At 43.1% G+C, this 27,482-nt stretch overlaps 1 protein-coding gene across 1 annotated transcript in view; it reads left to right on the top strand.

The window, feature by feature from the left end:
* The first annotated feature begins 21,750 nt into the window (after positions 1-21,750).
* Positions 21,751-27,482, top strand: part of LOC126426617 (forkhead box protein D3-A-like) — a 587,591-nt gene continuing 581,859 nt past the window's right edge. Inside the window, exon 1 of the mRNA XM_050088507.1 lies at positions 21,751-22,680. The gene's annotated coding sequence lies outside the window, so the exon portion shown is untranslated. The remainder of the gene's footprint in view (positions 22,681-27,482) is intronic.

The following is a 27,482-nucleotide window of genomic DNA, read 5'->3' as shown; positions in this document are numbered from 1 at the left end:
AAGACCTAAAGGTTTCAGTTTATACAACACTGTATTTTGTACTGAAATTAGCCAGTTAATGAACTGAAAATGTGTTCCACAGCTGCAGTATTTTCCTTTGATATGGAGTGATACCTTCCTGTCCAACCAATAGGAACTGGAGCACTTAAACCCTTCAAAACATTGTGAACAGGAAGTGCGCACTGCTGGCGTTGTTGTGGTCCCTCAGCTGGAAACCTGTATCCAGCACCCTGTCCGTGTGGCAGCATAAAGTTCACTACAATTTCATTTAAGTCATATGTCTGCAATCCACCAGTCACAGTCATACACACACGCCTCAACTCACTTGACTTTATTTCTTTATTGGTATTGGGAGTTGAACTGCCCAAAGAGTTGGTATACTTTTTGCTAACAATAAATCAGAGTAAGCACACTACTTTCACTTACAACACGCTACATCATAATTCGAGTTTAGTACCCATTCCGCGGATCACCCATTCACTCAATTAATCGTAAAGTTTTGTGTGTAAAAGAACGTTACAACATAAGTAACTATTGCACTACGGAGAAAATAACGAAGATGATAATTTAAATGAAAGACGGATTTATAAATAAAACGAAACTTCAAACAACATGAGAAAAATTGATATAACGAACGGAACAATGTGGATGAAAAAACAGGCTGATAAAACAAAAGAAATCAAATCAAAATTAATACATAAAATTAATTAAAAACACATGGACAAAGATTTCAAGGGGAGAAAGAATGAGAGCATGAAAAATGAGAGGAAATGAAGAAGTTGATATTATGATTAAAGTTATGTGACACAGTATTCGAATTGAAAAAATTAGGTTTAAATCAGTAAAGTGAGTAAAATTGGTGATCAAAATCATTTCGATAAAGATTTAAAAATAAAAAACCTTGCAGCACCTGATGAGATTCGCACCTACAACCTCCAGTACGTGAAGGTGTTGTTGTTGTTGTGGTCTTCCGTCCTGAGACTGGATTGATGCAGCTCTCCATGCTACTCTATCCTGTGCAAGCTGCTTCATCTCCCAGTACCTACTGCAACCTACATCCTTCTGAATCTGCTTAGTGTATTCATCTCTTGGTCTCCCTCTACGATTTTTGCCCTCCACGCTGCCCTCCAATACGAAATTGGTGATCCCTTGATGCCTCAGAACAAGTCCTACCAACCGATCCCTTCTTCTAGTCAAGTTGTACCACAAACTCCTCTTTTCCCCAATTCTATCGAATTCCTTCTCATTAGTTATGTGATCTACTCATCTAATCTTCATCATTCTTCTGTAGCACCACATTTCGAAAGCTTCTTCTCTTCTTGTCTAAACTATTTATCGCCCATGTTTCACTTCCATACATGGCCACACTCCATACAAATACTTTCAGAAACGACTTCCCGACACTTAAATCTCTTCTTCAGAAACGCTTTCCTTGCCATTGCCAGTCTACATTTTATATCTTCTCTACTTCGACCATCATCAGTTATTTTGCTCCTCAAATAGCAAAACTCCTTTACTACTTTAAGTGTCTCATTTCCTAATCTAATTCCCTGAGCATCACCCGACTTAATTTGACTACATTCCATTATCCTCGTTTCGCTTTTGTTGATGTTCATCTTATACCCTCCTTTCAAGACACTGTCCATTCCGTTCAACTGCTCATCCAAGTCCTTTGCTGTCTCTGACATAATTACAATGTCATCGGCGAACCTCAAAGTTTTTATTTCTTCTCCATGGATTTTAATACCTACACCGAATTTTTCTTTTGTTTCCTGTACTGCTTGCTCAATATACAGATTGAATAACATAGGGGAGAGGCTACAACCCTGTCTCACTCCCTTCCCAACCACTGCTTCCCATTCATGCGCGTCCACTCTCATAACTGCCATCTGGTTTCTGTACAAATTGTAAATAGCCTTTCGCTCCCTGCATTTTACCCCTGCCACCTTCAGAATTCCAGTCAACATTGTCAAAAGCTTTCTCTAAGTCTACAGATGCTATAAACGTAGGTTTGCCTTTTCTTAATCTAGCCTCTAAGATAAGTGGTAGGGTCAGTATTGCCTCACGTGTTCCAACATCTCTAGGGAATCCAAACTGATCTTCCCCGTGGTCGGCTTCTACCAGTTTTTCCATTCGTCTGTAAAGAATTCGCGTTAGTATTTTGCAGCGGTGACTTATTAAACTGATAGTTCGGTAATTTTCACATCTGTCAACATCTGCTTTCTTTGGGAAACTATTATCCTATCCATTACTTCACACACCAAAATGCTCCTGTTTTTAACGCTACTGAGTTTCACGCAAAATTCGTAAACTTTCTTTTTCCATCAATTACTCGCGAACGAGGGCCAACCAGGGTGAATGCCTGCAGTGTGTGATACATGGGTTCTTAAGCTATATAAACCTAAAAATTGTTTCAAAAAGTCGATAGCAGCACTGGGGACCTCTCCTTGTAAGTCTGAAAAGAGCAATGTCTGATTTCAGTAACCTGTTCATCCTGAGCACTTGAATTATAATAACTTTTTTGCGTGCTGCGGGTACGTAATAAGGGTAGGGAATCTTGCAAGGGTACAGCAGGTCCAGGACACGAATTTACACGAGACGCCTTTCTCCCTAGATCCAACTTCTTGAAGACAGCGCATAATTGAAGTCAGTGGGGTAGCAGCGAGAATCCTTCAACCTTACTGTAGTAACGTTGGAGTGACAGGCAACCTGTTACCAGTTGCACAACGGGCTGAACTGGTGTCGTGAAACTCGCCAGGCTTGGGGGAAACCCAAGCTGGCCTGCTTCAACCACTGCACTTCAGTACACAACATTTACTATAGTCGTCTCTGCTCAAAGCCTTCGGGTAGCATTCAACTCACGCTAGGTGAGGGGAACCCTACCTCATAATGACGTAACGCTACGTCATCGTGACGTAAATAACCTAAATCGACTAAATGAGTACGTATATCGATCTTTGCAGTTATACCGATAACGTCAAAACTAAACGTAAATACATGTGTACAAACGAAGTGGCAGGAGTCGTGTGATGTACTCATCCCAGCTGAATGAATCCTTAAATGTAATCCCAACAATTTGCGATGTTATTGTGTATTTCATGAACATAATGTCTGAGCGAAGGAGCCATAACGAAATAAAAAAAAAACCCTTGTCATTCTTTTTAAATCCGATGAATCGTTCCCGCGCCCGGGTTCGAATCCCGGCGGGGTCAGGGACTTTCTCTGCCTCGTGATGTTGTGTGATGTCCTTAGGTTAGTTAGGTTTAAGTAGTTCTAAGTTCTAGGGGACTGATGACCTCAGATGTTAAGTCCCACAGTGCTCAGAGCCATTTGAACCATTTGATGAATCGTGCATAAATCGTGTGGACAGAAAAGTGAAGCAATTAATTATTAAGTTGCATCCAAAGAATGTGGGATGTTATTGTGTGTTTCGTGAACGTAACGAATATCTGAATGAAGGAATCATAACCATAACGAAAGTTAAAAAAGTGTCGAGTGATGTTTTCAATCCGATTAATATTGGATAAATCATGTGGATAAAAACGTGAAATAGGAAGAAATTGGGCAGAAACGTTAAACTGAGAAACTGAAGTGGTTCTGAGGATAATTCCGAATGTTGCTAGAAACATTAAACCATCTAGTTCCATTTAATTTTGCCTTCGTGTTGTAAATCAACTAAGAAAGATAGTGAAATCTCTCAGACAATCTTCATGGATGTGCTCGAAAGTTCTCTCATCTCCGTCAGAGCCCATGTTCAGAACGACGCACACGCTAACAACGCCGGACAATAGGACAATGAAAGCACATGAACAAATAACAATGCAGATTCAAGACGCACACAACAGTCGATACATACAGAATGCACACAACAGTGGATAGGACAACTCGTCAAACTCATGATGACGCGTGTCTACGTCACTATGACGCAGGGCTCTCCTCACGTAACGTCAGATGAATGCTACCCAAAGCCTCCTAGATACAAGGCCTACGCACAGCGGCCATATTGGCACGTGACGTCACAAACTGTTGGCCATATTATCTGTAGTCGGCAGTGCTGTTGGCGTGTATGGTATGTTGAGAGTGTGTGCCGCGTGAGAGTGATATATATTTCATACAGTACTCGCCTTCAGTTCTTCGAAGTATGGGATACAAGTGTTGCGTTCCCTTTTGCCAGGGAAATTATAAATCCCAAAAAGGCATGAAAGTGCACATGTTTCGTTTTCCCAAATGTGTGAAGTTGAGAAATAGCTGGATTGCAGCTATTCCCAGACAGGAATTTGTGTCTACGCATCATTCAAGGGTAAGTAAATGAAAAAAAAGTATAGCGTCTTATTTCTTTCCATTGCACCACATTTGCCAATTGTTTTTAAAAGCAGTTCTGTATCATGTACCAGTATAATTCGTTTCTTAATTCTGCACCATTGCTGCGAGGTTAATACGAAGCTGGCTGTGACATGTCTCTCACATTTGCAACTATTGTCACACAGAATAGTTATATTAATTAGTGTGGCTCGAAACTGTTTAGTATTCCTTATCATTCCTACCACATTATTGAGGTTTCAGTACTTTTATTTTGGAAGAGCTGCAGAATGGTTTTGTTCAGTTTTACATATACAGCTATTCGGAAATAATTTCAGTTTGAGTAAACTACCTTAGAAAATCGCTTTAATGAATCCAGTGTTCGACAGATTGAGCAGTATAGAAAGCAGAATTTCGATGTAAGTGCATTGTGATTAAATTAACGGCACTCTGTGAGACGAATTTTAGTCAACGATATAGGAGAAACAGTCTTTTCATGTATAAGGTTCTAAAGTTCTGGAGAAACAGGGAAATAAAATATATTTTCGGGTTTTTTTGATTTATTAAATATTATGTCAGGAGGTGTTCCATTTCGCCGAATGAGGTGAGCAAATTTTGAAGTGGAGAGGAAAATTTACGAAAATAACCAGGGAAACAAATTCTTACATCTACGTCAACATTTACATCCATATTCCGCAAGCCACCTGACGGTGTGTGGCGGAGGGTACCTTGAGTACCTCTATCGGTTCTCCCTTCTATTCCAGTCTCGTATTGTTCGTGGAAAGAAGGATTGTCGGTATGCCTCTGTGTGGGCTCTAATCTCTCTGATTTTATCCTCATCGTCTCTTCGCGAGATATACGTAGGAGGGAGCAATATACTGCTTGACTCCTCGGTGAAGGTATGCTCTCGAAACTTCAACAAAAGCCCGTACCGAGCTACTGAGCGTCTCTCCTGCAGAGTCTTCCACTGGAGTTTATCTATCATCTCCGTAATTCTTAAATTCTGTAGGAGCTCCAGCTGCTTTATTTAAAACCGAAAACGTCTGCTTGTTGTTGCATATTGCCGATTTTTTACTGCAAGAAAACGTAGCTCCTGAGGTAAAAGACAGAATTTGAAATTACTGTTTGTATTCGAGCCTAGAAACTCGTATTTAAGGCAAATCGCCAAAATAATTTTACATCTTGAAATAACATAGGGCAGTTTTGTTCACTTACTTTACTCAATGATATAAATTCCATACCTTCATTACAAGGCCACGTAGAAGAGGAAAGCACGAGAAAGCCTATGCGGTCTCAGCTGTACAACTCGTAAAGTTCGTATAGCTGCAGAGTGCGTAACAAGAGCGGTCCGATACAGACCCGGCAGCCAGTATGTGACGTCATGAGTGTGCTCGCAGGCCCGTAGTCTGCTGCGGCAGGTTGAGCTGCTTTGATGGTTGCGGTGGAGCTAGGGGCAGGCAGGACCGCTAGGAGCAGAATTTGTTCACCTCCGGTCGAGTCGTTTATGCAGACGCAGTTCGCGCTGACGGCTTAATAGACGAAATTGTCTTAGTTATCAACCTCTCTGTATAAGGACTTGGTCTTTCGTGGACGCAAAACTCACTTACAGCAAATGTACGAGGTGTGAATATTTTAATGTCGCGTGATTTTCTTTTGTATATTTCCACTTAGTTTTATTTTGTTGGTACACATTCTAACAACCCTACCACAACAAAGGTCAAAAATTAATTATGATTGTAGTGTTGCTCACGCTGCTAAATATTGCATTTCCGGCCAACAAAAAAGTTATATTATGTAGCAGGTGTCATTAGAGCACAGTTAATAAAGTCGTTTCATGAAATAACGAATAAACTAGGCACTCATCTTTTCGTGTTTCCCACGCTGGTCTCGTTGTGAACTCGTGGCTTAATCGTCGAAAACCTAGGTAGTGATGATTCCAAGCAAAGAGGCCTAGGTGTTATTCTCCGATATTCAAAAGTTTTATAGATGCGCTTCACAAACCATTCTTGAAGATTAAACTTTCGCAAGTTAGGACAATGGTGATGTAAAATAGTAATCAGCACTCCGAATTTAAGTTACACTTCTTTTTTATTACTTTTGTTGCAACATCACTTCACAATATAAAACATACTTGAAAATATCTTGCTCACTGTTAAAGTTCACATTTCATACACTGACTACAATTTGCGTCTTTTACTCAAAGATCGTAGTGACAAAAGAAAGAATACACATAAGAAAAGTATCATTGCAATATATGCATATCGATGTATCAAAGTACCTCTACATTAATGAAATCAAATCTGAATGTTGTCTCAGAAATATCTTACAGAAACGCAGTAGAATATTGCTGGTATCGAGAGGTTGAGTTGAGGTGCCGTAACAGTTACGTAAGTCAAGTACCATTACAACATCCACCTGATGTAAATTTGCATATTCAGCTCTTTTGAATATATAGATTAATGTTGACAGTCGAAAAGGAAGCGCAAAATGGCTAAGCAGGGATGGCTAGCGGACAGATGTAAGGATGTAGAGGCTTACCTCACTAGGGGTGAGATAGATACTGCCCACGGGAAAATTAAAGAAACCTTTGGAGAAAAGAGAACCACTTGTATGAATACCAAGAGCTCAGATGGAAACCCAGTTCTAAGCAAAGAAGGGAAGGCAGAAAGGTGGAAGGAGTATATAGAGGGTCTATACAAGGGCGATGTACTTGAGGACAATATTATGGAAATGGAAGAGGATGCAGATGAAGACGAAATGGGAGATAAGATACTGCGTGAAGAGTTTGACAGAGCACTGAAAGACCTGAGTCGAAACAAGGCCCCGGGAGTAGACAACATACAAATATAGTAATTCCAATCCCAAAGAAAGCAGGTGTTGACAGATGTGAAAATTAGCGAACTATCAGTTTAATAAGTCACAGCTGCAAAATACTAACGCGAATTCTTTACAGACGAATGGAAAAACTAGTAGAAGCCGACCTCGGGGAAGATCAGTTTGGATTCCGTAGAAATGTTGGAACACGTGAGGCAATACTGCCCTTACCACTTATCTTAGAAAACAGATTAAGGAAAGGCAAACCTACATTTCTAGCATTTGTAGACTTAGGGAAAGCTTTTGACAATGTTAACTGGAATACTCTCTTTCAAATTCTAAAGGTGGCAGGGGTAAAATACAGGGAGCGAAAGGCTATTTACAATTTGTACAGGAACCAGATGGCAGTTGTAAGAGTCGAGGGACATGAAAGGGAAGTAGTGGTTGGGAAGGGAGTGAGACAGGGTTGTAGCCTCTCCCCGATGTTATTCAATCTGTATATTGAGCAAGCAGTAAAGGAAACAAAAGAAAAATTCGGAGTAGGTATTATAATCCATGGAGAAGAAATAAAAACTTTGAGGTTCGCCGATGACTGTCAGAGACAGCAAAGGACTTGGAAGAGCAGTTGAACGGAATGGACAGTGTCTTGAAAGGAGGATATAAGATGAACATCAATAAAAGCAAAACGAGGATAATGGAATGTAAGTCGGGTGATGCTGAGGGGATTAGATTAGGAAATGAGACACTTAAAGAAGTAAAGGAGTTTTGCTATTTGGGGAGCAAAATAACTGATGATGGTCGAAGTAGAGAGGGTATAAAATGTAGACTGGCAATGGCAAGGAAAGCGTTTGTGAAGAAGAGAAATTTGTTGACATCGAGTATAGATTTAAGTGTCAGGAAGTCGTTTCTGAAAGTATTTGTATGGAGTGTAGCCATGTATGGAAGTGAAACATGGACGATAAGTAGTCTGGACAAGAGGAGAACAGAAGCTTTCGAAATGTGGTGCTGCAGAAGAATGCTGATGATCCGATGGGTAGATCACATAACTAATGAGGACGTATTGAATAGGATTGGGGAGAAGAGGAGTTTGTGGCACAACTTGACCAGAAGAAGGGATCGGCTGGTAGGACATGTTCTGAGGCATCAGGGGATCACAAATTTAGCATTGGAGGGCAGCGTGGAGGGTAAAAATCGTAGAGGCAGACCAAGAGATGAATACACTAAGCAGATTCAGAAGACCACAACAACAGTCGAAAAGGTTATACGTGCTTTCGAGTGCTCGGCGGTCTTTTACTTTGGAAAAAGGCGGATCAAAAAAGTTGCGTTGAATTTTACATGGAAAAAAGAATAATGTGCAACACTGATATCTAAATGTTGACTTTGTATTGAGACAAGAGTTGACCACTGGTATAAATATTTCGAAGAGGGTAGAGAAGATGTCGAAGACGACTGCCGCTCTTGACGTCATAGCACGTCAACTGCTGACGATAATGTGGAACAACTATAGAAAATATTTCTGGAAAATCTCCGAATCAGTTTATTTTTCGGGCATGAAACGCGTAGCAGCAAAGTTTGTTCCCAGGCCTCCTGCCTCCCTCCCTTTTCCGTCTTCGTCGCTCTTACTTTGCATTTCGTTTGCCTTGTTGTTTGTCTTCTCGCCTTGTCTTTTAGGCTGGTGATTTTAATATGTTGCAGAGTCGCTGGCTCGTCCTTTTCTTATCCTTGTGATCAGCCAGCCCAAGCCATGTGCTATATGATTTTAATACCTCCCTGTACATTTCCTTTTAGTGTACGCTTCCCTCTTTGGTTCGCCGGCCGGGGTGGCCGAGCGGTTCTTGGCGCTATAGTGTGGAACCGCGCGACCGCTATGGTCGCAGGTTCGAAATGGTTCAAATGGCTCTGAGCACTATGGGACTCAACTGCTGTGGTCATCAGTCCCCTATAACTTAGAACTACTTAAACCCAACTAACCTAAGGACATCACACACATCCATGCCCGAGGCAGGATTCGAACCTGCGACCGTAGCAGTCGCACATTTCCGGACTGCGCGCCTAGAACTGCTAGACCACCGCGGCCGGCCGCAGGTTGGAATCCTGCTTCGGGCATGGATGTGTGTGATTTCCTTAGTTTAGTTAGGTTTAAGTAGTTCTAAGTTCTAGGGGACTGATGACCTCAGAAGTTAAGTCCCATAGTGCTCAGAGCCATTTGAACCGCTTTGGTTCATTTCTTTCGTTTCCTCTTTCGGAGTGGTTCGCCGTTAGTTTTACGCCCTTTTACTTCCCTCAACTACTTTGTTTTTAATTTTTTTACCTCGAGACTTGTTTGAGGAAAAAGGGAGTGATGACCTTGTAGTTTGGTGCCTTCATACCCCAAACCAACCGACCAGCCAACTGCAGAATAAAGTCGACAATGGTCCAGAACTTCTGAACAAGGTTACAACAGGTGACGAAACGTGGGTGTACGGGTAAGACGTCGAAGCCGACACCCGATCGTCGCAGTGGCGACTGAAGAGCTAAGACCACGAAAAAAATTCGTCAAGTTCGACCACATGTCAAGGTTCTTCTCACTGTTTTCTTCCATTATAATGGGATAGTGTAACGGCTCCATGCAAGCCGCTACACGGCTCGACCCCACAACTAAAGACACCCGAGTGCCCTTCCGACACTCAGGGAAGAGCTTGATGATAATTAGTAAGATAGGGTTATTTAAATACAGACGATCATTTTAATATCAGATATGGTAATTGTCTGCAAAGTGTGAATGCGAACGTATGATGAGGTGAGCGTGAGATGTCGGCTGTGGGTGTGCTATAGGCGTAGTGGAAGTGTAGCCAACCTCGAATCTACACTCCTGGAAATGGAAAAAAGAACACATTGACACCAGTGTGTCAGACCCACCATACTTGCTCCGGACACTGCGAGAGGGCTGTACAAGCAATGATCACACGCACGGCACAGCGGACACACCAGGAACCGCGGTGTTGGCCGTCGAATGGCGCTAGCTGCGCAGCATTTGTGCACCGCCGCCGTCAGTGTCAGCCAGTTTGCCGTGGCATACGGAGCTCCATCGCAGTCTTTAACACTGGTAGCATGCCGCGACAGCGTGGACGTGAACCGTATGTGCAGTTGACGGACTTTGAGCGAGGGCGTATAGTGGGCATGCGGGAGGCCGGGTGGACGTACCGCCGAATTGCTCAACACGTGGGGCGTGAGGTCTCCACAGTACATCGATGTTGTCGCCAGTGGTCGGCGGAAGGTGCACGTGCCCGTCGACCTGGGACCGGACCGCAGCGACGCACGGATGCACGCCAAGACCGTAGGATCCTACGCAGTGCCGTAGGGGACCGCACCGCCACTTCCCAGCAAATTAGGGACACTGTTGCTCCTGGGGTATCGGCGAGGACCATTCGCAACCGTCTCCATGAAGCTGGGCTACGGTCCCGCACACCGTTAGGCCGTCTTCCGCTCACGCCCCAACATCGTGCAGCCTGCCTCCAGTGGTGTCGCGACAGGCGTGAATGGAGGGACGAATGGAGACGTGTCGTCTTCAGCGATGAGAGTCGCTTCTGCCTTGGTGCCAATGATGGTCGTATGCGTGTTTGGCGCCGTGCAGGTGAGCGCCACAATCAGGACTGCATACGACCGAGGCACACAGGGCCAACACCCGGCATCATGGTGTGGGGAGCGATCTCCTACACTGGCCGTACACCACTGGTGATCGTCGAGGGGACACTGAATAGTGCACGGTACATCCAAACCGTCATCGAACCCATCGTTCTACCATTCCTAGACCGGCAAGGGAACTTGCTGTTCCAACAGGACAATGCACGTCCGCACGTATCCCGTGCCACCCAACGTGCTCTAGAAGGTGTAAGTCAACTACCCTGGCCAGCAAGATCTCCGGATCTGTCCCCCATTGAGCATGTTTGGGACTGGATGAAGCGTCGTCTCACGCGGTCTGCCCGTCCAGCACGAACGCTAGTCCAACTGAGGCGCCAGGTGGAAATGGCATGGCAAGCCGTTCCACAGGACTACATCCAGCATCTCTACGATCGTCTCCATGGGAGAATAGCAGCCTGCATTGCTGCGAAAGGTGGATATACACTGTACTAGTGGCGACATTGTGCATGCTCTGTTGCCTGTGTCTATGTGCCTGTGGTTCTGTCAGTGTGATCATGTGATGTATCTGACCCCAGGAATGTGTCAATAAAGTTTCCCCTTCCTGGGACAATGAATTCACGGTGTTCTTATTTCAATTTCCAGGAGTGTAGTAGAGCGCGACTGCACTGGACCAGAGAGGCATAAGCTCCACGCTCGTCATTAGCGCTCGTTAGGTTGGCAATAGCAGTAGGCAGTACAGTTGAAGAGGAATGGACATTTCTAAAAAGGGCCATCACAGAAGTTGGGAAGGAAAATATAGGTACAAAGAAGGTAGCTGCGAAGAAACCATGGGTAACAGAAGAAATACTTCAGCTGATTGATGAAAGGAGGAAGTACAAACATGTTCCGGGAAAATCAGGAATACAGAAATACAAGTCGCTGAGGAATGAAATAAATAGGAAGTGCAGGGAAGCTAAGACGAAATGGCTGCAGGAAAAATGTGAAGACATCGAAAAAGATATGATTGTCGGAAGGACAGACTCAGCATACAGGAAAGTCAAAACAACCTTTGGTGACATTAAAAGCAACGGTGGTAACATTAAGAGTGCAACGGGAATTCCACTGTTAAATGCAGAGGAGAGAGCAGATAGGTGGAAAGAATACATTGAAAGCCTCTATGAGGGGAAAGGTGTGTCTGATGTGATAGAAGAAGGAACAGGAGTCGATTTAGAAGAGATAGGGGATCCAGTATTAGAATCGGAATTTAAAAGAGCTTTGGAGAACTTACGGTCAAATAAGGCAGAAGGGATAGATAACATTCCATCAGAATTTCTAAAATCATTGGGGGAAGTGGCAACAAAACGACTATTCACGTTGGTGTGTAGAATATATGAGTCTGGCGACATACCATCTGACTTTCGGAAAAGCATCATCCACACAATTCCGAAGACGGCAAGAGCTGACAAGTGCGAGAATTATCGCAGAATCAGCTTAACAGCTCATGCATCGAAACTGCTTACAAGAATAATATACAGAAGAATGGAAAAGAAAATTGAAAATCCGCTAGGTGACGATCAGTTTGGTTTTAGGAAAAGTAAAGGGACGAGAGAGGCAATTCTGACGTTACGGCTAATAATGGAAGCAAGGCTAAAGAAAAATCAAGACACTTTCATAGGATTTGTCGACCTGGAAAAAGCGTTCGACAATATAAAATGGTGCAAGCAGTTCGAGATTCTGAAAAAAGTAGGGGTAAGCTATAGGGAGAGACGGGTCATATACAATATGTACAACAACCAAGAGGGAATAATAAGAGTGGACGATCAAGAACGAAGTGCTCGTATTAAGAAGGGTGTAAGACAAGGCTGTAGCCTTCCGCCCCTACTCTTCAATCTGTACATCGAGGAAGCAATGATGGAAATAAAAGAAAGGTTCAGCAGTGGAGTTAAAATACAAGGTGAAAGGATATCAATGATACGATTCGCTGATGACATTGCTATCCTGAGTGAAAGTGAAGAAGAATTAAATGATCTGCTGAGCGGAATGAACAGTCTAATGAGTACACAGTATGGTTTGAGATTAAATCGGAACAGTCTAATGAGTACACAGTATGGTTTGAGATTAAATCGGAGAAAGACGAAGGTAATGAGAAGTAGTAGAAATGAGAAGAGCGAGAAACTTAACATCAGGATTGATGGTCACGAAGTCAATGAAGTTAGGGAATTCTGCTGCCTAGGCAGTAAAATAACCAATGACGGACGGAGCAAGGAGGACATCAAAAGCAGACTCGCTATGGCAAAAAAGGCATTTCTGGCCAAGAGAAGTCTACTAATATCAAATACCGGCCTTAATTTGACGAAACATTTCTAAGGATGTACGTCTGGAGTACAGCATTGTATGGTAGTGAAACATGGACTGTGGGAAAACCGGAACAGAAGAGAATCGAAGCATTTGAGATGTGGTGCTATAGACGAATTTTGAAAATTAGGTGGACTGATAAGGTAAGGAATGAAGAGGTTCTACGCAGAATCGGAGAGGAAAGGAATATGTGGAAAACACTGATAAGGAGAAGGGACAGGATGATAGGACATCTGCTAAGACATGAGGGAATAACTTCCATGGTACGAGAGGGAGCTGTAGAGGGCAAAAACTGTAGAGGAAGACAGAGATTGGAATACGTCAAGCAAATAATTGAGGACATAGGTTGCAAGTGCTACTCTGAGATGAAGAGGTTAGCACAGGAAAGGAATTTGTGCCGGGCCGCATCAAACCAGTCAGTAGACTGATGCTCAAAAAAAAAAAAAAAAAAAAAAATGGGGGTTGGCAAATAACCGTGTGCGGTATCTCTGAGTGCTTGCGGCCACGATGTGTGGACCCGGACGAGGGAGACGGTATCGGGGTTGTTGCTGGGAAGACCTGGCTGAGTAAGCACGCTCTGCTCTATCGCTCCGATAGTTAGCGAAGATTTAGAATTCCATGTTCACCTTGAACTTGGAAGCAGCTTCCCTGCTGAGGAAAGCCACTATGGTATTTCCTAGAATCATCTCGGTTAGGAGAGATAGGGAGATGATTTCTTTTGCCAAGTAATTTCATGGGAATTTGTGTTCACTGCACTTGGGAGTGAACAGGCGCTCAGTGCCGAGTAATACTCACAAGGGGAGGCCGCCAATTATGAAATTCAGATTCGATTCGTACTGCGCATAATAAAAGCTCATGGCCAGAGGTGTAATGTGGCAAAGCACAAGATGCACTTCTCAGCCGTTGTCGAGAAAATCGACAGTTAGAAGAAACCGCAGCGGTGAAATACTCTCTACGATTAATAGTTTTCTATAGCGTCGTGGCGGAGCGGCAAGCGCTTGGGTTCGTAATCCCAAGGTCGCCGGATCGAATCTCGCGCCATGCAACTTTTATTTATTATTAGTTTATTGTAATTCAAACGTATATATATATATATATATATATATATATATATATATATATTAATGAATTGCTTATGCATGTTGGTGAAGGCGGATCGCTCTCCAATTGTACCGCCTCCATTCTTCCGTTTTTTTAACAGGGTGTACCAAAGCTCTCCCGTCCGCACTGATTTTCGACGATGTTATAAGTTGCGCTAGGGACCGCATCTACCTTCTTTCGAAGTTAGCAGGCAACTACGCTGTTATGCGGCGGCTCGTTTCGGCCCATTCAACGTCTGTTCTTCAAGTGTAACGAGCGAGTAACGGAGCTTATATTTCATACCTGCCACAGAAAATTCTATTCTAATTCGAACGTTTGACTTACGCTATACGTATTCGTTTCGGAATATCGTTTCTACGTCTTCCGTTAACTATACGTGGTTAACATTATGAAGACAATTAATAACATTTGTGAAATACAACTTTGTTTGCGGAAAACATAATGATGTTCGAAGTCGCCAGTTTTTCCACGACAAACGACTTTCAACAACTTATTATATGCATAATTGTTGCAACTGATTGCCGGAATATATATATATATATATATATATATATATATATATATATATATGTGTGTGTGTGTGTGTGTGTGTGTGTGTGTGTGTGTGTGTATGTATATACACTCCTGGAAATTGAAATAAGAACACCGTGAATTCATTGTCCCAGGAAGGGGAAACTTTATTGACACATTCCTGGGGTCAGATACATCACATGATCACACTGACAGAACCACAGGCACATAGACACAGGCAACAGAGCATGCACAATGTCGGCACTAGTACAGTGTATATCCACCTTTCGCAGCAATGCAGGCTGCTATTCTCCCATGGAGACGATCGTAGAGATGCTGGATGTAGTCCTGTGGAACGGCTTGCCATGCCATTTCCACCTGGCGCCTCAGTTGGACCAGCGTTCGTGCTGGACGTGCAGACCGCGTGAGACGACGCTTCATCCAGTCCCAAACATGCTCAATGGGGGACAGATCCGGAGATCTTGCTGGCCAGGGTAGTTGACTTACACCTTCTAGAGCACGTTGGGTGGCACGGGATACATGCGGACGTGCATTGTCCTGTTGGAACAGCAAGTTCCCTTGCCGGTCTAGGAATGGTAGAACGATGGGTTCGATGACGGTTTGGATGTACCGTGCACTATTCAGTGTCCCCTCGACGATCACCAGTGGTGTATGGCCAGTGTAGGAGATCGCTCCCCACACCATGATGCCGGGTGTTGGCCCTGTGTGCCTCGGTCGTATGCAGTCCTGATTGTGGCGCTCACCTGCACGGCGCCAAACACGCATACGACCATCATTGGCACCAAGGCAGAAGCGACTCTCATCGCTGAAGACGACACGTCTCCATTCGTCCCTCCATTCACGCCTGTCGCGACACCACTGGAGGCGGGCTGCACGATGTTGGGGCTTGAGCGGAAGACGGCCTAACGGTGAGCGGGACCGTAGCCCAGCTTCATGGAGACGGTTGCGTCCGCTGTGCCGTGCGTGTGATCATTGCTTGTACAGCCCTCTCGCAGTGTCCGGAGCAAGTATGGTGGGTCTGACACACCGGTGTCAATGTGTTCTTTTTTCCATTTCCAGGAGTGTATATGTATACACATTTGAATTACAAAAAACAAATACTAAAAAAAAAAAAAAAAGTTGCATGGTGCGATATTCGATCCGGCGACCTTCGGATTACAAACCCGAGCGCTTACCGCTGCGCCACGACGCTGTCGATAAATATTGATCGTAGAGAGTATTTCACCGCAACGGTTTCTTTTAACTGTAAATTTTCTCGACAACGACTGAGAAGTGCATCTTGGTGCTTTGCCACATTACACCTCTGGCCATGAGCTTTTATTATGCGCAATACGAATCGAATCTGAATTTCACAATTGGCGGCCGCCCCTTGTCAGAATTACTCAATTTGCATTTCAGTGTGAGTGTGAAGCATATATGCACAGTGTATTTTATTTAAATGTGTTTATAGACTACTGATTGTGGAGAGATTGGTGACACGTGGTCCGCAGACCCCGCGCATTTCTTGGTGAGAAGCTCCAACTCGACGTAATCACATTTCGTGATCGAGCTGGATCTTCTACGTAAATTCACGCGTGTGATTTAATTGTTCCTTTATAATATCCAGTAAAAATCTAGGAGTTAGTTAAACGTGAAGACGGGACTTGGCCGAATTAAAGTTACAGTTGGAACCATGTGCTCTCTCCCAATGTTGTCCCACTTGGTGTATGGGAACCTTCCTCTTTTATCTGTTAGATAAAATGAAGAGAGTGAATGTTAGTGTGTGTGTGTGTGTGTGTGTGTGGTCAAATGATGATAGAAATGTGCAGGCGGCAGTCACTGTCGATTCACGGCACATGTTAGCCGGATGTTTAACTAAGTTTACTTAGATATGATACTATTTGTACCACGCCAGCATTCCGTGATAAGTGAGAGGGAATATTTGAGATGGTAATGTTTATTGAATAAATGTGATTGTGTTATTATATAAGTATGTTACAGTGACTTCTCCCAGCCACACCATATTCCCTTATCATTGCACAGAATATTTGGTAGGCGTATTTCAGTTGATCACCTGTCTATGTCCCACTCATGGGCATATTTCATTTAATAAACTCTGTAAGGTGGTATTAAAACTTCATTATAATAATATTCTAATTCTAACTTGATCAAAACCACCGAATAAAACTTTAGTTTGAGTATTGATGCTTGTTGCTGCAAATGGCCGCCGGCGTTTTCTATAGTACAGGTGCCATTTATAAAATTGAGGAGGCCTGGCGAGGGGGCGGAAAGCAAGTATCGTGCAATAGTGGTCACGATTTCCTGGCTTATGGTCGTACAGTCACTAAAGAATACTACCTGGACGGCTGGTCCCGGCGGAGGTTCGACTCCTCCCTCGGGCATGGGTGTGTGTGTTTGTCCTTAGAATAATTTAGGTTAAGTAGTGTGTAAGCTTAGGGACTGATGACCTTAGCAGTTAAGTCCCATAAGGTTTCACACACAACCTGGAGGTAGGCGCGTTTGCTTGAAGCAATCAGAGAAAAAGGACCAGAATCGTGGCAAAACTACTCGTGGAAATTGCATGACGATAGTGTAGTAATGAAATAGGGGTCAGCTATAGGGAGAGATGGGTAATATACAACATGTACAAGAGCCAACATGGAATAATAAGGGTGGACGACCGAGAACGAAGTGCTCGGATTAAAACCGACGTAAGACAGGGATGTAGTCTTTCGCCCCTACTGTTTAGTCTGTACATCGAAGAAGCTGATGAGGGAAATAAAAGAAAGGTTCTGGAGTGGAACTAAAATTCAAGGTGAAACAGTACCAATGACACGATTCGCTGATGACATTGCTATCCTGAGTGAACTGCTGAACTGAATGAACAGTCTAATAAGTACAGAATATGGACTGAGAGTAAATCGAGGAAACACGAAAGTTATGTGAAGTAGCAGAAATGAGAACAGCGAGAAACTTAACATCAGGATTGATGGTCACGAAGCAGATGAAGTTAAGGAATTCTGCTACCTGGGCAGTAAAATAACCAATGAAGGACGGAGCAAGGAGGACATCAAAATCAGACTAGCACTGGCAAAAAAAAAGGGTATTTCTGTCCAAGAGAAGTCTACTGGTATCAAACATAGGCCTTAATTTGAGGAAGAAATTTCTGGGAATGTACGTTTGGAGCACAGCATTGTATGGTAGCGAAACATGGACTGTGGGAAAACCGGAAAAGAAGAGAATCTAAGCATTTGAAATGTGGTGCTACAGACGAATGTTGAAAGTTAGATGGACTGGTAAGGTAAGGAATGAGGAGGTTCTGCGTCGAATAGGAGAGGAAGGGAATATGTGGAGAACACTGACAAGGAGAAAGGACGGGATTATAGGACATGTGATAAGACATCAGGGAATAACTTGCATGGTACTAGAGGGAGCTGTAGAGGACAAAAACTGTAGAGGAAGACAGAGATTGGAATACATCGAGCAAATAATTGAGGACGTACATTGCAAGTGCTACTCTGAGATGAAGAGGTTGGCACAGTAGAGGAATTCTTGTTGGGCCGCATCAAACCAGTCAGAAGACAGGTGACTGAAAAAAAAAGGCTTCCATTCACACCTCAACTCTTGTTCGTAATTTTTCTTGGTAAGAAACAAAACCGTTAAGTTTCCTCAGCCACAGTATTCGCCAGACATGGCCCCCTGCGACTTCTTTCCACTCCCGAGGCTGAAGAGATGCAGGAAAGGACATAGTTTCACCACCACTGATGAGATAAAAACTGAATCGCTGAAAGAGCTGAACACAATAACGAAAAGTGAATTCCAGAAGTGCTACCAACATTGGAAAAAGCGATGGCACTAATGTATTATAATAGAAGGGGTTTACTTTTAAGGGACAAAACTGACGTTGATGAATAAATAAATAATCTTCAAGCCAAACAAAAATCCCGTTACTTTTTTATCACATCTCGTATACTAGGCTGAGGCTGTTGTCTGAATCAAGTCAGAAGTTGGAAAACACTCTTAGTTCGTCATTCAGTACTAATTCCAACCTTCAGATTTTGTAATATGGGAATTTTAACAACATGTTCTGGTCAAGACTCACCCTTACTTACGCCAACCGACTATTCCCGTTTCTCCCCAATCCCCGTCGCCCATTCCCGAGCAACTCTCATGTCTGGAACACAGCAACATTCGCAACACTTTGGCAATACTTCGGCAACTACCAGACACAGCCTGCTACATCACGTATATTGCTTGACCATAACGCAGTACTATCGAGTATTGCAGGCACATTGCAGCAATGTTTGTGGCAACACCATCACGGCCACATATTGCCGCAAAATGCCGCCCATGTGAACGCAATTAACATGGGCGGCTTTTACGACAAAGTGTGGCCGGAATACTTTTTTATTAATATTGCTGCAACGTAGCTGCAATAAACATTAATTCTGCGGTACGATAGGGCAATATTGGCGATTTCGCAGGTGGTCTGAGGTAGTTGCCGATGTATTGCCGAGGTGTTGCCGTAGTTGTCCAGCAAGGGTGGGCAGTACTTCGTGTGGGCGGCCCATATCTACCTCCATCCTTGTCTGTAAGGTTCTGTTTGCGCGAGCTGTATTCTAGAGTAATGTGCGACCGCAATAACTTTGCCATCATCATCACTGAAACATCTGTGAGTAGTAGGGATGGCAGTTATCACTGGAACAACCTGTTTTTGGGTGTATCGGTATTTTTTTTCCAACGACAGGTTAATGGGAATATTAAACTCGCTCAAAACAACCGGTTTCTGAAATAAACGATTTTCGGTTCTCTTATTCCTGTTATTTCCCGTAATAAACGCAGAAACTGAACAAAGACTGACTTAGTTTCAAGATGCAGAGAATGAAAGTACTAAATTAAGTAGGCAAATGAAAGAAAGTTTAGTCCATCCGCTGTTCGCTGCTTTTCGCGAAAAGTGTTAAGTGCCTGACTACTACGAAACAATATCAGTATTCTCCTACTGCTTCTAATAATTTTTGAAACTCTGCTCAAAAATCAAAGTGTTAAGTGGCTGACTACTACAAAACATCATTTATTTATTTATTTATTTATTGTTCCGTGGAACCAAATTAAGGAGAAGTCTCCATGGTCATGGAACGAGTCCATACATGAAATTATAACACGATAGTAGAAACAGATAAAACGAAATACAAGAAACGTATTCAGCCGACAATTCGTAAGTTTAAATAAAGAAAATCAACAATGTAACACGGGAATTAGCTTAATTTTTCAGCTCTTCCAGGAGCTCCTCGACAGAATAGAAGGAGTGAGCCATGAGGAAACTCTTCAGTTTGGACTTAAAAGAGTTTGGGCTACTGCTAAGATTTTTGAGTTCTTGTGGTAGCTTATTGAAAATGGATGCAGCAGAATAGTGCACTCCTTTCTGCACAAGAGTCAAGGAAGTGCATTCCACATGCAGATTTGATTTCTGCCTAGTAGTAACTGAGTGAAAGCTGCTAACTCTTGGGAATAAGCTAATACTGCTAACAACAAACGACATTAAAGAAAATACATACTGTGAGGGCAATGTCAGAATTCCCAGACTATTGAATAGGGGTCGACAAGAGGTTCTCGAAATTACACCACATATAGCTCGAACAGCACGTTTTTGACCCAAAAACACCCTTTTTTGCCGGCCGGTGTGGCCGTGCGGTTAAAGGGGCTTCAGTCTGGAACCGCGTGACCGCTACGGTCGCAGGTTCGAATCCTGCCTCGGGCATGGATGTGTGTGATGTCCTTAGGTTAGTTAGGTTTAATTAGTTCTAAGTTCTAGGCGACTGATGACCTCAGAAGTCGCATAGTGCTCAGAGCCATTTGAACCAACACCCTTTTTGAATAAGAAGAATTACCGCAGAAAATAATACCATATGACATAAGCGTATGAAAATATGCGAAGTAGACTACTTTTCGTGTTGAACTGTCACTTATTTCAGATACTGTTCTAATAGTAAATAAAGCAGCATTTAGTTTCTTAACAAGATCCTGAACATAGGCTTTCCACAACAGCTTACTATCCGAACGCCTAGGAACTTGAACTGTTTCGTCTCGCTTATAATATTTCCATTCTGTCTGATCAAAATATCAGTTCTTGTTGAATTGTGAGTTAGAAACTGCAAAAACTGAGTCTTTCTGTGATTTAGCATCAAATTATTTTCCACAACCCACGAACTTATTCCATGAACTACATTATTTGATATTGTCAGTATTCTCCTTCTGCATCCAATTTATTTTGAAACTCTGCTCAAAAATCATACCACAAATTGGACACCGAGGGAGGAGAGTATTTTTTACGGCCAGCCCGTATTTATGTCTGTGCTTGTACCTATGGGAGCGCAGGCCTGCACAGAATTCTTGCACATGCGCGCCATTCAAACTTGTAGCACCTACGTGTGTGGTCCGCCTCAAACGCGCAGGTGCGACTAGGAGAGGAGGAGGAGGAAGAGGAGGCGGTGTCTGACGCGTTGCCACGGCAACGGGACGCTGCGCGGGTGCCGACGGGACGGGCGGGGCGTGGCCTGCGCCGCTGCCGCCGGCCAATCGCGCGACGCGGAGAGCGCCGCTCCGCCGCGGTGGAGCAGGAACAAAAAAGCGAAGGGCGGGCGTTGCGAAATGAAAAACAAAAGAAGGGCGAGCGAGCTCTGCGCAAGCGCACCGTCGCTCAGCTCTCCCCTCCACCGCCGTGCCCCATTCTACCGCGCCAGACAGCTGACACTCGCGTGGAGAGAGAGAGGGGAAAAAAAAAAAGAGACGAGCGACTAACAAAAGAGTGTCGCGTCTGCATTTTCTGCCCCCCCTCGGCGCGCCTCCTCCCCGCTCGCTCTGGCGTAGAAGATGCTGGCGTAGAAGTCGCGAGCGGAGGCGGAGATGTGCCGATCGATTCAGTCGTTCGCCGGCGTGCGTGCAGGGCGTCCGCGGAAAAGGCCACGCAGGGGAATCGACGATAAACATTTCGACGCCGCGCGCCCGTGTCGTGTCGCGCGTGTGTGAGTGTATAAGCGTATGCGCGCGCGCGTGCGTGTGTGTGTGTGTGTGTATACACATTCGCCCCTTGCCCAGCCGCGGTGGGCCCCCCTGTTTTGACAACACGCGCCCGCCAGTCAAATGCCGCACCGGAATTTCGAGTCGGGTGTTTGGGTTCGCCGGTGACTCGGCCCGTAACAACAGACACAAATCTCCGCGTTCGTTTCTCTACTCACGCGACAACAAGCCCTCTTGCACATCCGTGCTGTTCACCGAATCAAAATATCACCATATTTCTCTTGTTATGCTCTGTCTGAAATCTCATCCGTGTGTTTGACCGTGGGTGCGGCATTATCCATTACGTACCTCGATCTCTACTTTTTTGCTTTGCCCTCCCTAAAAGCAAATAAAGCTCCTTCGGCGAAGTAAGAAGCAATTCGCTCGAGTGACGCTAAAGCAATTATTTACTTGAAACAGCCCTCCGCAAAGCTTCCAAAAATCGAAGACATGTCTCACAGTCAGAAGAATAAAATGTAGCTATCGCCCTAGAAAGTATTTGGCCCTATCAAGTTTCTACTAACACCGCTGCAGATCGCGGACTAAATACGCAGAGAGAGAATATTTTCTACGTGTTTGTGTGCGTGTGTCTGCGAAAGAATTTTCAAAATCACTTACCGTTCGAAAACTAGATTCTAGGGCGAATTTAGAAACACTGATATACTTGCGTGTTCGAAGCGCCAGTATATCGATGCAAAGTCGAGCCATATTGGCCAAAAGAAAGTTGGTTCTGTCGGAGTGGAGTGACGGTAAAAGTAGTCGGCGACGTACTTTCTTCTCTCCGGTGAGGCTTTTGTTTTAAATTCCCGATAAGCTAAACAGAAGCGATAGACACACTATTGTGAGCGAGTGTTTTGGTGTTCTGAAGACGGCACTACTGAGAACCAGCCGAAACGTTAAAAGTTCACCTGCTGCTTCTTACGGCGAATCTTCGCGGATCATCTGGTGAGAAAGCAATTACATATTTTTCTTCTTTATCCATTTTAACTGTTTTGACTAGGACTCTTCGTGAAAGATAATACATAATTGCACGAAATATACATACTTTTTCTGCCTGTGTTACACAGATCTTAGTTTTAGACAAATCATTATTAGGAAACTATAGCTGTATGGTACTTCCTTAAAAATAACAGTTTAGGTCAAATAAAACAGTATCCTGACGCACCTCTTCGCAATGAAAAACGCCGTCATTGATGAGAACGATCGAAAACCAATCAGCAAATATCCGTCCAATGAGGTACTTTAACAAAAAGCGACATTAATTACGAAATAGGCGCCCGATCACCTTCATTTGTTCTAAGTGCCAAATCTCGCATTTTTCGGGAGGATTAAAATGTATCTGTTTTTGTACGTAATTTATTCGCATCCAAAGAAGTTGAGAAGGTGTTCAGATACGTCACGTCATTAATGTAAAACCCAGTGAGGCAAATTAGAAAATAAATGATTTGTTGAGAATGTACTAGGTGCCATAGGAGGGAAGTAACTGTTTCGAAGTGCCAAGAAGGAAGTTTTTGTTTCAAGTGTCACTAACAACGAGACACTATTGATGCTATAAGTACAGAAATACAGCAGTAATTTTTTAACTAGTAGAGCTGTAGCCAACAAGACATTTTCATACATTTTAAATTTTTTAGAAGACAAGAAGAAAATAAAATTCAAGAAAAAAGTTTTCCAGTACCGACTTTTGTTTCTCACACCGTCTTGGGATCGGGTGTTGCAAAGTTCACTGTGGAAATCCCGGTGCTGTTGAGCAAGAAATTGTAACAGCTTCAACAGGTCTGCTTCGTCTTTTGAATACACTGACAGTTTTCCATTCTTCCGTTTCAGAGTTAAGGATTTTTTTATGTAGCTGTTTCAGACAGATATGTATGAGACTGTCGGATCAATTTGCGTTTGGAGGTTTTACGCGCCTCCTTTGACAACAATGTTTCGGAAGCATCTCTAAAATGAAGAAAGTCTGGTGTGTGCGTTGGAATTACACGGAATGGGTTTTCATGGCTTCAGCTGACTCAATCACCTTGATACGTGGCAAAGTGTTGAGCAAAGTGTTGTTTGGCAGACAGACCATGTATGCATCTTGTAGTAATATATGTTTAAAATATTTTGTCTATGATTTGACTCTCGAAGCAAGTCTGCCGACATTCAACAGAGCACCGAGAACACAACAGCGCAGAAAACGCGTTTTGTGGAAAACGGCACTTGGAACGGTTGCCATTTTTAGTCTTCACTTGTACCTAGATCAATGTTATACAGTAACTGCATCAAAACTATGGAATTCGGCACGACGTAGTTTCTGGAATTCTGTAAGTGTCAAACCGTTAATGTATGACGTTGATCTAGATACAATACAAATGACGATCGGTGGCATGTACCTTAATTAACGTTGGGGTTTTGCAGGTGTAGCCTATTTGACGTATATATATTAATGGTGATTCTCTTTTCTTGTGACCAATGTGGTTAATTACGAGCTTTTCCGCTGAACGTAGATTCGCGAGGTTAGTCTGTTATTTGGCCGAAACCGTTATTTCTGCTAAAGAGATGTACAGACGTTGTGCCAAATCACAAGTTTTGAAAAATATTTAAAATCTATAACTCACAAAATTCTTAGATCAAAATTTATTCTCGTTACACATAACCAAGTTTCCGTTTGTGAAAACTAGAAAATGGGCATGTATCCGCCAAACCTGGCGTCGCATAAATTTCAACAAAATTTTGTGAAACACGACGCAAAAACTGTGTTTTCTTGTGTAATTTAATCCTGTTTTCTTCCTTTGATGCTCATATTAGTGATTAATTTTGTAATTTTTAGGATTAAAAAACTTTTTGACGCGATGGCAGCAGAATTATGGCGCTTTCTCTGTCACGGTTAGCAGGAAACTGACATATATGAAGTCCCCTAGAGCCCTTTTAACGAAAGTGAAAAAAAAAAGATTCTTCGGTTTTCTTGCAAAGATATCCGTGTACATTGCCAAAGCAGTTGTCGATAACCTAGCAGGCGTGCCAAATTTTGAATTATTTGGGATATTAGACAATTGTATCTCAAAGTTATAAACATATTTTTGCTTCCAGAATGAGATTTTCACTCTGCAGCGGAGTGTGCGCTGATATGAAACTTCCTGGCAGATTAAAACTGTGTGCCCGACCGAGACTCGAACTCGGGACCTTTGCCTTTCGCGGGCAAGTGCTCTACCATCTGAGCTACCGAAGCACGACTCACGCCCGGTACTCACAGCTTTACTTCTGCCAGTACCTCGTCTCCTACCTTCCAAACTTTACAGAAGCTCTCCTGCGAACCTTGCAGAACTAGCACTCCTGAAAGAAAGGATACTGTGGAGACATGGCTTAGCCACAGCCTGGGGGATGTTTCCAGAATGAGAATTTTCACTCTGCAGCGGAGTGTGCGCTGATATGAAACTTCCTGGCAGATTAAAACTGTGTGCCCGACCGAGACTCGAACTCGGGACCTTTGCCTCATTCTGGAAACATCCCCCAGGCTGTGGCTAAGCCATGTCTCCGCAGTATCCTTTCTTTCAGGAGTGCTAGTTCTGCAAGGTTCGCAGGAGAGCTTCTGTAAAGTTTGGAAGGTAGGAGACGAGGTACTGGCAGAAGTAAAGCTGTGAGTACCGGTCGTGAGTCGTGCTTCGGTAGCTCAATTGGTAGAGCACTTGCCCGCGAAAGGCAAAGGTCCCGAGTTCGAGTCTCGGTCGGGCACACAGTTTTAATCTGCCAGGAAGTTTCATATTTTTGCTTGGTTGTTTCATGTTCCTCACCGAGAGATTTTGCAATAGACAATGGTTTCTATTGCTTTCAGTTATCGATTTAAACATAGTATGAGTGTGTAGCCGTAAAATCGCTTTTTGTCTACACAGATAATCAGGAAATTTTGCCTTCTGTTCATATATATGTGACGTAGGAAAATATCTGTATGCCTCTGAGTGCGGGATGGTAAGGCAATGTTTAATATTTATGTTTATATTTAAGCCATTAGAATCCTATGTGTATTACAATTGGACAAGTTCGTGTGTGAGTATGTTTGTTTGTTACTTCTTCCCGCTGAAACGGCCGGACCGATTTGCATCGGAAGTTCAAAATGGCTCGGAGCACTATGGGACTTAACAGCTGTGGTCATCAGTCCCCCAGAACTTAGAACTACTTAAACCTAACTAACCTAAGGACATCACATACATCCATGCCCGAGGCAGGATTCGAACCTGCGACCGTAACAGTCGCGCGGTTCCGGACTGCGCGCCTAGAACCGCGAGACCACCGCGGCCGGCTGCAACGGAAGTAGCATATGCCTTGATTTTAAGACACAGACTACTTTTAAAAGTGTGTTGTACAAGGTATTTATTGGTTTGAAGAATATAACGCCAAACGTCGAACAATACCTACTCTTAAAAAAAAGTTATTTACTCTTTGACTTCTGAACTGTATAGTACAGGGTGTTTCAAAAAGAACGATCTCATTTCAAAACTCCATATTTATTGATAAAAACATGGGTTGGATTGCAAAATACTCTCAAAAATCGTAAAGTTTTGGCTATGCTGTTACAAATGGTCTGTGTGTCCAGAACAACATCCTCACGATACCTTAAATTCCTCATAGGGAAGTTATGGTCGCTGTTATTCTGTTCTTCAGTTCTTTACATTATTGAGCAAGAACGACATGCACCTAAAGTGAATGTTTCTCGTGCCATTTCTCGTGAAGAAGTGTACCTCGAGACACACTGCCCTGCATTCTTGGCTTTCGAGATCGCCATTTTTTTCTTGTGGGGATATCTGTCTCCTTTAGCTCGTGACACAGGAGTGAAGAACAGATTAACTGCCGCCATTACTTCTGTGAAACCAGATGTAAAACTTATGAGGAATTTAGCTATGATATAGACGTTGTTCGTGCAGACGCTTGTGGAAACAGAGACCATTTGTAGTCCCATAGCCAGAACTTAAAGATATTGTGAGTATTGCGCATTGCGTCCCATATCTGTAGTATGTTTTTAGTAATAAATATGGAATTTTGAAATGAGGTCATTCTGTCTGAAACACGCCGTATTTGTGCAAATGCTTTCGTTTTTTAATATGACCAACATAATACGATTCACCTTAATGAATACAATCCTCAACGTGTTTAAACCATACAGCACGCAACTCCGTTGCGTGTAGAAGGCTGAATTTTATTATAATTTTTAATGATAATATATATATATATTTAATTATTATATTTTATTTTATTATAATATATAACTGCACTCGTTGGTAACAGGCACACACGTGAGTGGAGATGAAGCCGTTACACGTATAAATATTATAAAAATTTGCGCTCCACCGAACTAGAAATTATTTATTTTCTGCAATTTTGTCATATGATGAGATGATGGAGACCGTGGCTGTTGTTTGAAGACAAATGTTGATGGTGTTAGGACAGCAAGCAGCCACAAATTTACTTTCAGTTCCTTTATTCGTAGGGTACCGTTACCGGTTTCGAATCGTTGTGATTCATCCACAGACGGTTTACACGCTTTCTTTATGACATGTTGTATGTTTTTTACAGATTAATTGTCCTAAAATATAAATAAAACATAATTATAAACACGCCACACACGGATTGTTGCGTTACAGATTTTCGTTGCATGTGACTCACGTGAAACGTCGGTTTGGAGTGTTTCTTTTCATAACATTCGTCCAACAGATGTAAATGCATTCCCACTGCATTCTTATTGTTGCACACGTAAATTGTTCTCGCTGAACACT

The sequence above is a fragment of the Schistocerca serialis genome, chromosome 11 (genome assembly GCF_023864345.2).
Source record: "Schistocerca serialis cubense isolate TAMUIC-IGC-003099 chromosome 11, iqSchSeri2.2, whole genome shotgun sequence".
Taxonomy (NCBI): Eukaryota; Metazoa; Arthropoda; class Insecta; order Orthoptera; family Acrididae; genus Schistocerca; species Schistocerca serialis.
The sequence above is the reverse complement of the archived record's forward strand: the minus strand, read 5'-3'. Positions and strand labels throughout refer to the sequence as shown.